Here is a 15,441-nt window from a genome sequence, read left to right on the forward strand (position 1 = left end):
TTCCCATTTGAATATCAATATATCATATACAGAATTAGCCTGAGCTACCTTATGCAGTTGTTATGCAGTAAGTACAATATTTTTATAAGTTGTAAATAGGTGCAATGGCTATGTAAAACGATTAATTGGTATGATCTATGGAAAATTGTGTAACATTAACGTGTTGAATTTTTCGCATGAAATATTGTAGTTGCGGCAATTTTACTCCATTGTGGAGCTAAATGTAAATTTCTACACGACTAAAATATTTAACTGCAAATAAAATATCTCTTATATGGACCTTTTTATCTATGTAAAAATAAAAATGCAATCTCATACAGTCCTATACTGACCTTTTTACTTACCAACAAGCTTAAACGAGTTCAAAAATCTAAGCCTGTCGTATTATGCATATTATACTTTTTATAAACATATTATACACATTAAGTTAGGCTTTAAAAATATATTTCTACTGTATACTAATATACTAATAGACATACTATTGCTATATTATATTTTATATACTTTATCAATAATAATTATCCATTAATAATAAACTTAAAGATTTTAGTTCTAAATTAAAACAATAAGTCAAATCAATGTAAATGTAATATATTATTGTAAATAAATGAAATAAATTTAATATTTGATCACTGAAACTATGAATATCCTTACATGATTATTACTTAAATATATTACTAACTTTTTTATTGATTAATTATATTATTTATGTAACCATGCTTAAAACTAATAAATCATACCATCAATATTTTCATCACCAGTAATAAATACTTTATACCCCTCTGCTAATTCTGTAAAATATAAAGATAGTAAAATCAAGAAAATATTTTATCAAACATTTTTTTTTCAAAATTATTAACTATTTATAAGAGTTGTGAAGTATAGAAATTTCAAATTTAAGAATAATGCGTCAATTGTTTAAAAACAATTAATTTGTAAGTTTTACATTAAAATTAATTTATAGAAAGATCTGAATATTTATTATCCAACGTCGAAATCAAAATACTGGTATTGATATTTCTTCAAACTTTGGAACCTTGAATGACACTAAAGTAATAACTTATCAATAGGTATAATCTCATGTATCAAATATTCTGCTCTCGAAAAGCATTGTCTTGACTGAAATTATTTATTATACAAAAACTTAAAGATGGAAAATAACAATAGTATGTTATGTGTCATGCAAAATTAGTCCACAATACATAACATTTTACCTTTAAAACTGCTAACTAGAAAAATATAGATGTTATTAATTGTAAGTATATGAAGCTTAATTATTAATTTTAAAAGCTTTAAATAAAAAAATATATAAATATACAATGAATAATGATACATTTTCGCTCTATGCAAAATCTAAGATTTGTGATAATATCACCTTAGAATAAAAAGATTCTAACATAATTATTATAATTAGGAAAGCATCTTAAATTGAATAAGTTTTTCACTATAATCACTAAATTACGAAATGTTGATGTGGTATTAAGAAAACCATAACAACTTTACCAAAAATTTGTCTTAACATCGATTATTGATTGATTAAATAATAAAAAAGTGAAATATTATTTTTAGAATAAAAAGGTTTCATGTGTAAAACTTTTTCATTCTGAAAAAAAATTATATTTTTAGTTAGAACCGTTTTATCCCGAAAATATATATTAATAATTTAGATAAAACTTGTTGACTCCGATTTAAATCAGTTTTCTATGAAGTTGGAGTAATATCAATTTCTAAGTGTAAATTATGTTAGTTCATCACACAATATCATATTATAAATATTTTTTTATATAACATAACACAAAATACTATATTCAATTTAGTTAAATAATAATTTGTATTGTATCGGTAGTTTTATTGTATTAAGTCAATACTTTTTCATTATAAGATATTACATTAATGACTGTTTAGAACTATATTGTTCTAAGTTCTTAATTATTATTTAGAATGAAAAGATTGTAACTGATATTTTTCGGCTTCATTCTAAACATTCATATTTTAGGAGTTAGGAAATGTCGTATTTTTTATGTCATTAAATAATCAACAAATTTACATCATTTTAAGTTAAAATTATACAGCTATAAACATTAAGTAATTGTATGCATGAAAAAAAAAACAATTAAAAAAAAATTGATTTAGAACCTTTTCATTAAATCAAAAAATACCAATGTATAAATAAACTATATTATATTTTAAAAAACAAACTAACTAAAATTTAAGAACATTTAATTAAGAAATATATTTTTCCATATTTGGTTACAAATATACAATTTTTATATCAAATAATTCATTATTTTTGATGAAAGAGTATTAATATTATATTTTTGAATTTTAACAATATTTTATAAGTAGTGGTTATCATTAGATTTTATTTAAGATTTTACGAGTGAAACCAAAAGTCCAAAAGTTTCTGTTTTATTAATTTAAGCAAATAAATAAAATTAATAAAATATAAGAATCGTGAAATTCTTTATAAAATGTAATATAACAAAATAAATTAGGGTCACAAAACATACAAAACATAAAATTATTAATAAAAAATTACAAATTTACAAACCAATTTTTTCTAAAAAAAAAAAAATAATAATAATAATAATGGTATTTACTAGTGAAAAAAAAAAATTGTCTTTGATTGGTTCAAATTATAAATAAAAATTGAATAGGTATAACTAGTAATATAAAATGTATAATTACGTACGAACTTTCTCTAAAAAAAAAATAGAATACAAAAATATTTAATGAAAATAAAATAAATTTTTTTAATAAATATAATAACTAAAATGAAGATTGATCAATGATGTTGGTCGTACTATAATAAAAAACTTTTTGAAAAAGTAAAACATAGGTAAAAAAAAGTGTTAAAGCACATAAATGTTACACAGTTGAATATAAAAAATAACCACGAAACTCGCTTTGTTTATAAAGGTAAATCTAATTTCATGTTGCTGTTGTTTTTATTATTATTAATAATTTTTGTCAACTACAATAATTCATTATGCAATTAACATTGGTCCTTAACATCTTATTTTCAATATAAACAGATATAATTATTTAATACCTTTAACATTAATACATTGGTCATTTTCAATAGTCCCTGTAATAAAATATATATAAAAAAAATATATAAAATAAATAAACAAATATAAAGGCATAACTTAAATTATTTTATTTATTACTCATCAATAATTATAAAAATGGATAAATAACATTTTTTTTTATTAAGATTAGATAATGAGACATTATTGTATGATATATATTTTATTCGAGTCATAAATTACTTTTTACCATAAAATATACACACCGGTAAATTGAAAATTTTCTTCTAATGATTCTAAAAATATATATAAAATAAAAATATAATATTATTTCGATAATATTCAAAAACATATTATAAAAAGTCGAAATTCACTGTTTAGACTCTAAGACACTGTAATTATGTATAATATTGGACATAATATAAGTAAGCTGTGTAAGTAATAATGTGTTATTTTGTACTTTTGTAGACAAATTAAATGTATGATTTTAATTACTGACCATGGTAATTACTTTGAAAACTATAACGATTAAGCGCTATAAATAGTTATAAATATAGTATTCAATGAAACGGTATGGGTGATAAGTGACTTCACTAGTGTAATTAATATCCTAATTCTAAAGGTTTTCAAGTCATTTAAAAATTATCATTACAGTGATTTTTAGTACGATATGTCCATTCATAAATCATAAGACATCTTTAAATATATATAATATACATTTAAGTATATAAATATATATTTTTTTTAGCACACACGCAAATCGCATAAAACAGTAATAAGAAAGGAAACTCGCTCTGTTTTATCACGGATATGTCAAATTTTTATTTAATAACAATCATTGTACCAACTCGAAAAACTAAATTTTCGACAAAACCCGTACCTATCAACATCCATGTACAAAGATATTCGTATAATACAGATATATAACTATTACAATTTAACCAGTTTAATAATGATGTAAGGAAAAACTACATGACGTTGGATGCATGTGTTATTTAATTTGTACAAATGTAATTCTATACATAATATTCGAAAGTTTCATTTTTGATTTTTGATACGAAATTCTTGAAGAAAATATTGAAATTTTTTTGTTGTGCATTCTACTGAAATTGCATAACTAAATAAAGTACGTACCTGACGACGAATAGTCATCAAAGTTTGGAGAAGGGTCGGTCTATGTGACAGAAAATAGACCAACAAAAGCACTGCTCGAAATATTTCAGTCATGGTATGGTTAAATAACTGTTCATTTATAATGATTTGAGTGGCGCAACCTTAGTCTTGCACGTGACAAAATATACTTGTACCTTATCTTTAGCATGCACTATGTGAAGATAAACTGATACGGCTTATCCGTTTTGTGAATTATTCGAGAATCATACTACTTGGATAACCTTAGTATAACTAATGTTGATAAAATGAATTAATTGCAAACTGACAATAAAAGTTTGAATAAATACTCATTACATTTTCATTCAATCTCTTACAATATCGATGTAACCCAATCATATATTTGAACACCATATCTCCCGCATAACGCATTTTTACAAAAATAATATTTAATAAAAAAAATATCTTCAAACACAAAAAAACACCATTATTGGTAATCTAATACAATCATCACTCCGTTCAAAATCAAAATGTCAATCATACCATTCATGCCCATGGGGGCGCATTTATATTTACCAAACTGTGATAACATTAGGTAATTGTTCACACATACACACATACACATATAATATTATATTGTAATTTATAATTGTATATTGTATACTAATCGTGTGTTAAAATATTATAAAATAACTATAAAAGTGACTTATAACAATATAATAGCATAATATTATTACAATTATTATTATAATAGCGTCTATATTACCTTTACATTCTTCTAAACACGAAAAAAAAGATTAAAGATAAATATAGATAGTAAGTATAAAAATAATTATTTAGAATACTGTTCATATTCATTTTTTACATAATATGAGCGAGTTATTTTATTTAAAAATATTCAAATTATTCTATTTCAAACAAGTCATAATAAATATAGTTTTTGTATAATCAAATTTATTTTACCCTTCAAATACAATTTTTTTTTTTTAATCTCAAAAACTTAATCGTAATACATTTATATTCTATGTAAGTATGCGATTTTATTTCAGTTAAATTTAAACTACACATATTTCAAATAATATTTAGAAGAACTTGATCACTGTAATATATAAAACTTAAATTCATAAAAATTAGTTAATCAATTAAGAAATATAAACATTGTATCATAATTGGGAATCTGGTAAAAATTAAACTACAATAAATAATAACACGTTTTAGTTAATAATTTAAAATTAGGTACTTATTTTTAAAAGATTTTTCGAGGTTGAAATTTCAGGACCCTTTACCATATGATAAAAAATAAACATTATTAAAATAATTATTAATCTACGATTATCGCAAATTATTTTCATTTTATAGTGTAAAATTATAAGTAAGAAATTTAACACTGAATAATTTAAAAATTGTACTTGACTAAGTTTTTATTTATGGTTTTTGAATAAAAATCTAAACAATAATGACTACCTAATACTAACTTTTTGGAATATTAAAACAAAACATACATCAGTATTTAAACTTTTATGTCACCTGAACAAACTTGGATTATTTTACCAACAGATGCAATAACAAGTTTTAAATTCGAACAATACAGGTTTTATATTAATCATAATTTTTATCCATGGTGTTGTATTAAATATTATAGATATAAATTCAGAGTATATTGTTATGTATAGTTTTCTATTGTGCCGCGTTTACATTATTAGAATTAAGAATAAGTTTGGAAAATATTTTTGTAATATGTATTATTCAGTTTCACTCAGTGAGTTTTAGTAGATTAAAAAAAAAATGTATCAAAATAAAAAAACTGTATCAAGCCTTTATTTAGGGTTCCGCGAAATTGTTTGAAATATATTTTTATTTTATTATTCGTGCAATAATAATTAAAAATAAGAATATATAGTTAATTTTTAGTGTGAAAATTTTTTTTATAAAATATAATATGTATATATACTATATACCTACATCTTACTACTTTTTTTTTATTCATATGCACTGCTAAATAAAATCAAAACCTAAGTAGTTGATAGGGTGCCTCCGGATATTTAGAAAATGACTAAGGGTGTGGTGAGTCAAAAAAGGTTGGGAACTTTTGCCTTAATGTAAAAGAAATAAAAATGTACAAAAGAATATTCTTCAGCAGTAGTATTTTGATGCGGTAACTGTAGAACAAAGCAATAATAAAGTGTTATAATATTTTGATTGTATATGTATTTATTAATATACGTCAGAACTCTGGAGTTATCATTGTAAATATACGGCAGTTACTAAATAATTTAATGTAACACAATCAGTTTGTATTTTACCAATACATTAGGAACCTAATTATACCACATTATAAAGTACCAATTTATATATAATTTATATATATATATATATATATATATATATATATATACGCCTAAATTGCTAAATTGAACGTGTAATAAGCATAGAATGGAGTATATTTACTATTAATTTTTTTCCTCAAAAAACTTAGACATAGCACTTCAAGTATAAACATTATCACAATATTATGTATAAGTATTTTTGACAAGTTGAAAACACAAATTTATAATAATAAAACAAGTACATAACCGCTTCTCAGTAGATACTAAGTACCTACAATATGTGTTAATGAATGTGTTAAATTTGAATTCAATCATAAATCATCACACACAAAAAACGGTTTAACAGCCTATATTATTACTAAGTATATTATTAACTACAATATCTTATGATATATTATGTATATGCCTATTTAATAGATAATATTAAAGTAATTTATTTCACAGTTATATAAAGGAATACATAAATTTAATTAATATTTGCTAAAAACATTCGCAATATTACGCTGTTATTTAACTAACAAATATTATGCAATAACATGTTTTAAATGCAAACAATTTAGTTTTATACGAATCATAACAACATTTTCATATTTTTATGGAACGTATCTTCTCGGTTTTTATAATAAACGCTTATTATAACCCTATGTAGACCTTGCTATTTGGTCAAGGGCCGTGGAAGCAGAAAGCAACTTTAAGCTTAGCTTTAGTTGTTATGTCAACATTTATATTATTTTACTTTTTCGTATGGAACACGTATTTCACAATACAATCATATAAAAATATTTGATAATATTTAAGTGTAACGGAGGTAAAAAAGAAGTATTTGTTGTATTCGACAAAAGCTAAAAGGATAGGATTCCTACTAGCGAATTTATATATTAAACTTCGCCTGACCTGACTTACTTGGCTTACAGTAATCTGCGAACAATTTCATTGTCACTGAAAGTTCCTTCTGTAGTACAAAAACGATTTACTTTTTGATCCTTTTTTATTTGGGATAAATGGATCTCTTATACAATTAATAAAATTAACAAGGAACTCTCAATGTATAAATAAAATATTATGAATTATAATAATACTAAATAAATAACATAAAATTAATCTCTTGTAGCCAAAATGGTTTAAACTTTTTACCGTCATAATGGATATCTACTGAGTATAAATTAAATAAGCTTATAAATTTAAAATTCAAAACATTAAAAATATGAAAACGACATTAGAGAAAAATTATAGTCAATTTGAGGTAATAACAATTTATTGATCAATAATTTTCCTTATACAGGAAAAACACTGATTATTATAAGATTATAAACATTTTATAATAACAAAATAAGTCTTCAATATATAATTAATTGTAAATTTTTTATTTTTTGTTTTTAGTTATGTATCATCATAGGCGCCCGGAAGGACAGAAAGCTGGGGCATTTGCCCCCCTGGCTTTTCAAAAATATGTTTCAAATTGAATGTTTAAATATAAATTACTATTTATCCTATAAAAAATCCTAACATTGCCCCCTCCTAGAAAAATTTCTGCAGGCGCCAGGTGCGTATCATTGTCTTAATACAATATTAAATATACTATCAGTTAAATTATTTAAAATATCTATTTAAAAAAGCTTTCAATTAGACTGTCAATATTTTTTCATTTTTTAATAGAGTTGAATGTCGCATTAGAATAAATTGAGACATTGAAGGAGATAACTTTATGCGAGCTATTTTACTCACATAATATATTTAATCGTAATTTAAAATAAACAATAGGTACCTACAGTCACTTATCACTTATAACAACAAAAATGAAAGATATTATAACCATTTTAACAATTCCGTCACGAAAACCATTATTAATTCAACATAAAACTGTTTGTTTTTCAGTATAATAATCTTTCAAATAATCTTTGGTAATAGATACACAAATTTTAATAACTCGGAGTCTAATCATTCGAATTTTCATTCAGAAAAATCATCTGCTTAATAATTTACAATTAAAAAAAATTGTTTTTATTTGAAAAAAAAATAGATTACCACAGAACACTCCTTAAATGATGAAAATATAAATAAATGAAAATATGATAATCAAGTATAATTCAAAGTTTCAAACATCACAATATTTGAATAAATGTATCATTAAAGAAAAAATTAAAGGCGTGTTTACTTGTTGAATCACCTTGTGTATTGGCGTGTGTACAATTAATGAATTAGATCATTTGTGCTTTTTAGTTTTTATTTCTGTGCATTTACACTAATTAATAACAATGTTTATTAAATCGAACTAACGACCATTGTAATTATCGAAAAATAAATAACGGTGCAGTCATTAATATAATCTAATATAATACTCGTATACACTACATACTCGAATACTCCGTAATACATTTAGCATGCCATTATGGTGTACTGTAAAGGTGTAACTGTAATGTATGGTGTAATTGATTTTCTAAAACATCAATAAAAAAACAATATAATCATAATATCCAATACATCATCATACAGGTACGTCAAGGGAATGTTATATTTTTAAGAATTTTCTTATAATTTTCTTGTTTTTAATTTTGTAGATACTTAAAAACATAATTATTTGATATAAAGCTTGTCGTTTTAATATTATATGTATATCGTATACCAAACCTAGCGTATAGGTCATGAGTGTTAAACATAAATATTTAAACATTAATTCATATTAGAGTCGTGTAGGAAATTGATTACGAAAACTACCTTCTTCTTTCATCGTTCGATAATAGTTTTATACACACAAAAGCACATCACTCGGTCATATTATAACCACAGAATATATTAAACAAGCTATAGTAATATATCATTACTTTAGATGCCTACAGCTATAATATATTATTGTACATATTATATATGTATTGGATGAGTGTTCCGGCCGTGGAACCGTTTTCTGTCTTCCGTTTCTTCGTAATTTAATCCGGGAACTTTATAAACAGGGTGATTCATTAAACACGCGCATTGTTCACTCAAACCTTCATATTATCTTTTGAAAATTCAATTATTTAAACTATGATTTTCAAATTTTTAAGTCTACTTAAACATTCAATTTTCATATACTTCGATTCATATCTTGTAACAATACAAACTTACTATTTTTAAATTAAAATGTATTTTAAAATACGTTAAAGTAATTACTTTAAACTGATAAGTAAATGGTTTTATAAAAAATGTCAATGTATCTAAATCGATAGACGATAGTATTTTTATTAATGTTGTATATAAAACAAAATATATATACTATATTTTAGAAAAGTGTGTACTATGATCAGGTCATTCTTACTAATTGTATTATTATAAAATGTTTAAAATTTAAATATTAATTTAAATTACTGTAATATTTATAATTCAAATCATCATAATTTATAGCCTTAATATCTTTATACCTATTATCATGAACTATCATACTTAGTACATTAAGTTAAATAATTCAGAAACTACTCGTAAAAATTTCAATTTATATTTATTCAAATAAAAAAATTATCTACTTAACAATTTATGATAAAAAAAGTGATTCTTTAAAAATAATAATTCTAATAATATAGGGAACTCCTTAAATGGCGTAAAAAGTATTTTAAAATAAGGTCTTCAAGTAAACTAATGAAATTCTAAAAACTAGAATTTGAATAAATTCATTATTAAAAGGAAAATCCTTCTATGTACCTCATTGTCAGCATGCTTGGCCGAATCACCCTGTTTACCGCTTTGTGGTTTCTATGTCGCATATACTACCAACAAAACCCGGTGATTAAGTCGAACAAACTTAAATTGCAACCAAAATCTACGACGGTTATATTGCGGACTTCAACATCCGGAAGGTATTACCTTCACACACACGTACCCATATAGCTATGAGTTTTATCTAAAATACTTCGTGCATCCATCACACAATAGCTAGTAATCGTACAATACAGATGGAGAGTTGGTGTGTGATGACAAAAAAAAATTGTAATAAATAGAAGAAATACAATATCCATCCGTCTCACCATCGTAAAAGTATCTCATTGTTTGTATTTTATTTTTATTATTCGGATTATTTTTACGATACGGCCATACGTTCTATAATTCAAGGATTAAATACGTTTTAAAAACGAAACCATTCGTAAAATATTAAACTAAATAAAAGCGTAAACTTAATTTATACATTATATATACACCTATTGCCTATATATCAGAATTAGAAACGTTAAGCACACTTTGTTTAAAGCAAGAAAGCCTATCAAAACTTGAAATATTAAAAAAAAATAAAAAAACACATTCTGTCATTAATATATATTTGCATTTAATACCCAACAAACTTATTCGATTTATTGGTTTCTGAAAGTATCAATTAATTTCTTCTCAAAATACTTTTTTTTTAAACAGAATTAACTATTAATTGTATATTTCTAAGTCGTTTTCCAATGTATAATATGCATAAATTTAATCTAAACGAATAGTATTTTTAACGTGGGTAAATTATACTGAACTACTTGTAAAGCTAAAAAATTTGAAAAAAAATATTATGCATTGTATTATAGTATATTATCCAAGGTAAAATCTTACTATAGAATGAATACGTGTCTAATGAAATATTATTCCAAAATCATTAATTAACATAGATTATATTAAATATTAATATCGTCATGTTGATTATATTATTTTGATTAGGTATTATTGTTCATTTGTAAAGTGCATGCTAATACCGAAATTTATAGGTCTTAGAAAATTAGAGGTAATTAAATTAATATAAAATTGTAACTTAAATTTAATAATTAGTCAGTAAATCACACATATTAATGGGCGCCCGGGAATTGGGCCACATTTTAACTACCTGTTTTGTATAAAATATTTGTTAACATTTTTCTACCCGGAAATTGGGCCACAAATTAAATCTATACTTTTAAAGTGTACCCGGAGATTGGGCCATAAAAGTATAGCACATAAATATACTATTAATACGAATATATAATATTTATTAACTAATTATTATTTTTTTCAACATATAAAAATACAATTCGTCAAATAATTAATATTTATTTATTTAGATTCATAAAGTCAGTCAAATAATAAATAATATGAAATATTTTTTTTCTTATATAATATTTAAAAATATAATTATTATTTTTTTTTTAATAACATGATACAGATTGTACATATTCAAATCGGGTTTTTCCCCTTTTCATATTTTTTAATTTCAAGAATAAAATTTTGTCGAACTAAAGTTCGTTTTTTTGTTTTTATTGTTCCTATACTTCCAATCTTAATATAAACTTTTGATTGAAGTTGCAATAAAACATTTAAAAAATTATATATACTTAGATGTGATATATAGACATTATTTTTGAAATGTGAATGAAAAGACTCGACGGCATTTGTAGTTCGAGTTAGGTTTCATAATCTTTGCACACTACGTGTATGACTATTTCTATCCATTTCTTTTGATGACAATTGATAATTCTATATCATAAGATATTGGATAATTTATTACCTTTTAATAAGGCATACGCAGTCGATTCGAGTAAAATTTCATATGCGCTGCAGTATTAGGTATTGTATCAATTTATATAAAAATATGTATTATATTAAATATTATTTTATTATAATTTAAAATGTAATAGTGGCCCAATCATCAAGTCTGCCTATTATAAATATAAAATGTTAGTGGCCCAATTACCGGGCCTACCTGTAATAAATATACAATTTTAGTGGCCCAATTACCGTATACCTTTGGAAAAAAAGGTGAATTGTGGCCCAATTCCCTATATAATATCTAAAGTGATATTCTAATGAGGCTGCATGTTACTTTCGTCCCAAAAAAAGGTATATTTTACAAATAGTAAATATGACCGGTAACTTGCGTCCCGTTTTTGGGGACGCAAGTCAGCTGCATAATTATTATCGATATTTACTACTAAAATCACTAAAGTCGATAGTATCGTGTCACTAAAATTGATAGTTCATAAACTATACTATATAATAATTCGATCTTATGGCTATTGCTCCAACTGGTTGTAAAGAATTCAAAGATTATATTTTAGATAACTATATGTTTCGGAAAATTTTAAATTCCCTCCTCATGTTTGGTCTGAATGCTCAAATAGTTTACAAAGAACGACAAATGCATGTGAAGCTTTTCACTCAAAATTTAACTCATATTTTTATTCTAGTCATCCACATATTTTTCAATTCATCGAGGTCTTAAAATCATTTCAGATAAATACATATGTCTTAATTAATAGTACTAAAACTTCAAAAACAAATTATAGAAAAAAAATATTTAAAATTAGAATTCCTAAATAAACAAATTGAAAGTTTTAAAAAAAAGAAATTTCTCCATTAAATTTTATAATAAATGTTTCGTTTAAATTTATACCTAACCATATTTGAATTCAATGTTTGCATTTTTTTTTTATTATTTAATTACCTATATACTATACTTGAATTTTTTTATTATTTTAAATTTATACATACCATATTTGAATTTTTTTTATTATTTTAAATTTATACCTACCATATTTGAATTGAATATATGAATCTTATTATTATGACAAAATACAAAAATATAAATTTTTTTATTATGCTAAAATATAAAAAATAAGAATTTTTTATTATTTAATTACATACCATATTTTAATTATTTTATTATTTTAAATTTATACATAACAATATTTGAATTGAATACATGAATTTTTTTATTATGCCAAAATGTAAAAAATATGAATTATTTTTAAATGAATTTAAATTATACGTATATATATTACCCTATATAATATATATTTTATATTATACAATATTTGAATTGAACTAATAATTACTATTATATGAAACTTTATATATATAACAATATTCTAAACTAAAATAAATATCAATGTGTTTTTTTATGAACTTATTGATATTGATTATATCGATATTTTTGGGACGCAAATAGGCTATGACCCTTTTTGAATCTTTTTTGCGGGACGCAACTAACCTACTGATAATATTTTCGGAAGCAAGTAGTATGCTCCCACTAATGTATTAATTATAATCCTATAAATATAACACATGTCCAAAGACCAATTAATATGATTAAGTGGAATATTGAATTGTGACGATACGATGCACAATGACTGGGAATGGATCTAGGACAATTCACCGTGACCATTTCGATGTGACTGTTTAACTGAAAAGACATATTTTAGCCGTAACCGTTTCGACGTGGGAATTAAATATTTTCATCATATTCATAATTAAAAAAAAATATAATAGGTAATAATGATTAAATTTTTCATTAAATATTTTATCATATTTATAATAATAAAGGTAATCAATAATCATGGTAGTGAGATATTATGTTTTATGCCTTTTAAATATGAAATAATATAATCTCTACTGTCATATTGTTATACTGTTTTTAAAATACGTCTATACTCTATTTAGATCAGTACATTTTTTGTTGGACTTTTCTTGCAGTTAATTGATAATAAAAGTAATCATGGTCGGGTTTAACTTTTTCTAAAAAATTAATAAAAGCCCAAATTGACGGAAGGCATACTCCCATTTCAACATTCGCAGTTTTATTTGAGTTTATATACAATTTTTTGACCACGGCAAAACGGCCACAGCTATCTGTCCCATTTCGTGATTATCACTAAAGCATAATGATTTTAATAAATTTTATTTTATTTTCATAAGTAGTTATTTTATAATTTTATCAGAATGCTTATTGCTTAGTACTGTCTAAAAGTTATTTTTTTTTTATATAATAAATATTAACATATCTTATATCTATAGAATATTGGAACAAAATAATACTGTATAAAACACCTTCTTCATATTCTTCGTCGTTTAAACAATTTAACTATCGACATTTTGACGATAAAATTGATATGTCTTAATAATGTATCTATAGATTTAGATTTAACAATATTATAAAACGATTGCCTTTTACGTTTACATAATATAGTAAAATTCACTGAGTAAGACGTAAACAACGAGTCAGTAATCTCTAAACTGTTACAACATATACTTGATACCAAAAAAATATAAGAATGTCTATCACAACTTGCATTGATTCCCAAGGCAATTTAAACGGAGGAATAACCGTGGGGATCTTATCTAAGTCTAACATGAGTGAAATTATTTATAAATACAAAATAAAAAGTCACTAATGTGGTGAGAAGTATCATCTATACGATTGATATCCAATAAATGGATTATATATTTAGTGATCACAAAAAAACAAATATAATTAGAAAAGGTAATATTAATTTGTGTCAAATTTAAAAAATAAAATACATTCTAAAATTTTAAATCTAATTCTAAAATATTCAAAAAAAATAATTTCAAATTTTTATTTATTGTTTCTTGTAGTATCTAGTTTGATATTATATTTAACTATATAATAAATACCATAGTATAATTAATAAACTATCATATTACGTCTTACATTGGTATCTTAAACATAATATAAGTCAAACAATAATTGTCAAGAGTGGCTCTTCAGTTCAATTTTTTCATTTTCATTTTTCTTCTTAAGTTCACAAATAATAAAATAAAACTACTATTTTGATTTATACCAACATAACTGTACTAATATATTATGTGACGTATTCTAAACATATTTTATAGACATAATATTTCACACTCATAAAAATAAACAAATTACTACATTGTACAAAAAATAATACCAATGATGTACTTACTATAACAAAAACAAACTAAAGTTAATTTACCATTAATGAATAACGATCATAATTGTCAAAATATAACTTAACTGAATTTTAAATGTCAAAAAATACGTAATAGTATCAAGAGGATGATTACTGAAAATATTTATGAGCGACTGTGAAAATTAATCCATGTACTCGTAATGATATTATCATTGTTATCGAATGTAATATTTATTATAAGATTTATTAAAAAAAATAATAATAAACAACGCGGTTCGCCAACCACAGGAACTGATGAGTAATCTTCAAATAACCTCCTCCCCAACCCAACAT

The 15,441-nt window shown here is 23.4% G+C and overlaps 1 protein-coding gene across 2 annotated transcripts in view; it reads right to left on the reverse strand.

Moving 5' to 3' along the window:
- LOC114125785 (metal cation symporter ZIP8-like) overlaps positions 1 to 15,441 on the reverse strand; it is a 53,246-nt gene that overhangs the window by 1,087 nt on the left and 36,718 nt on the right. Inside the window, exon 9 of one of the 2 annotated variants that reach the window (XR_007604221.1) lies at positions 741 to 791. The exons of the other annotated variant lie outside the window; for it this stretch is intronic. The gene's annotated coding sequence lies outside the window, so the exon portion shown is untranslated. The remainder of the gene's footprint in view (positions 1 to 740; positions 792 to 15,441) is intronic. 2 annotated transcript variants of the gene reach the window in all.

The sequence above is a fragment of the Aphis gossypii genome, chromosome 2 (genome assembly GCF_020184175.1).
Source record: "Aphis gossypii isolate Hap1 chromosome 2, ASM2018417v2, whole genome shotgun sequence".
NCBI classification, from domain to species: Eukaryota; Metazoa; Arthropoda; class Insecta; order Hemiptera; family Aphididae; genus Aphis; species Aphis gossypii.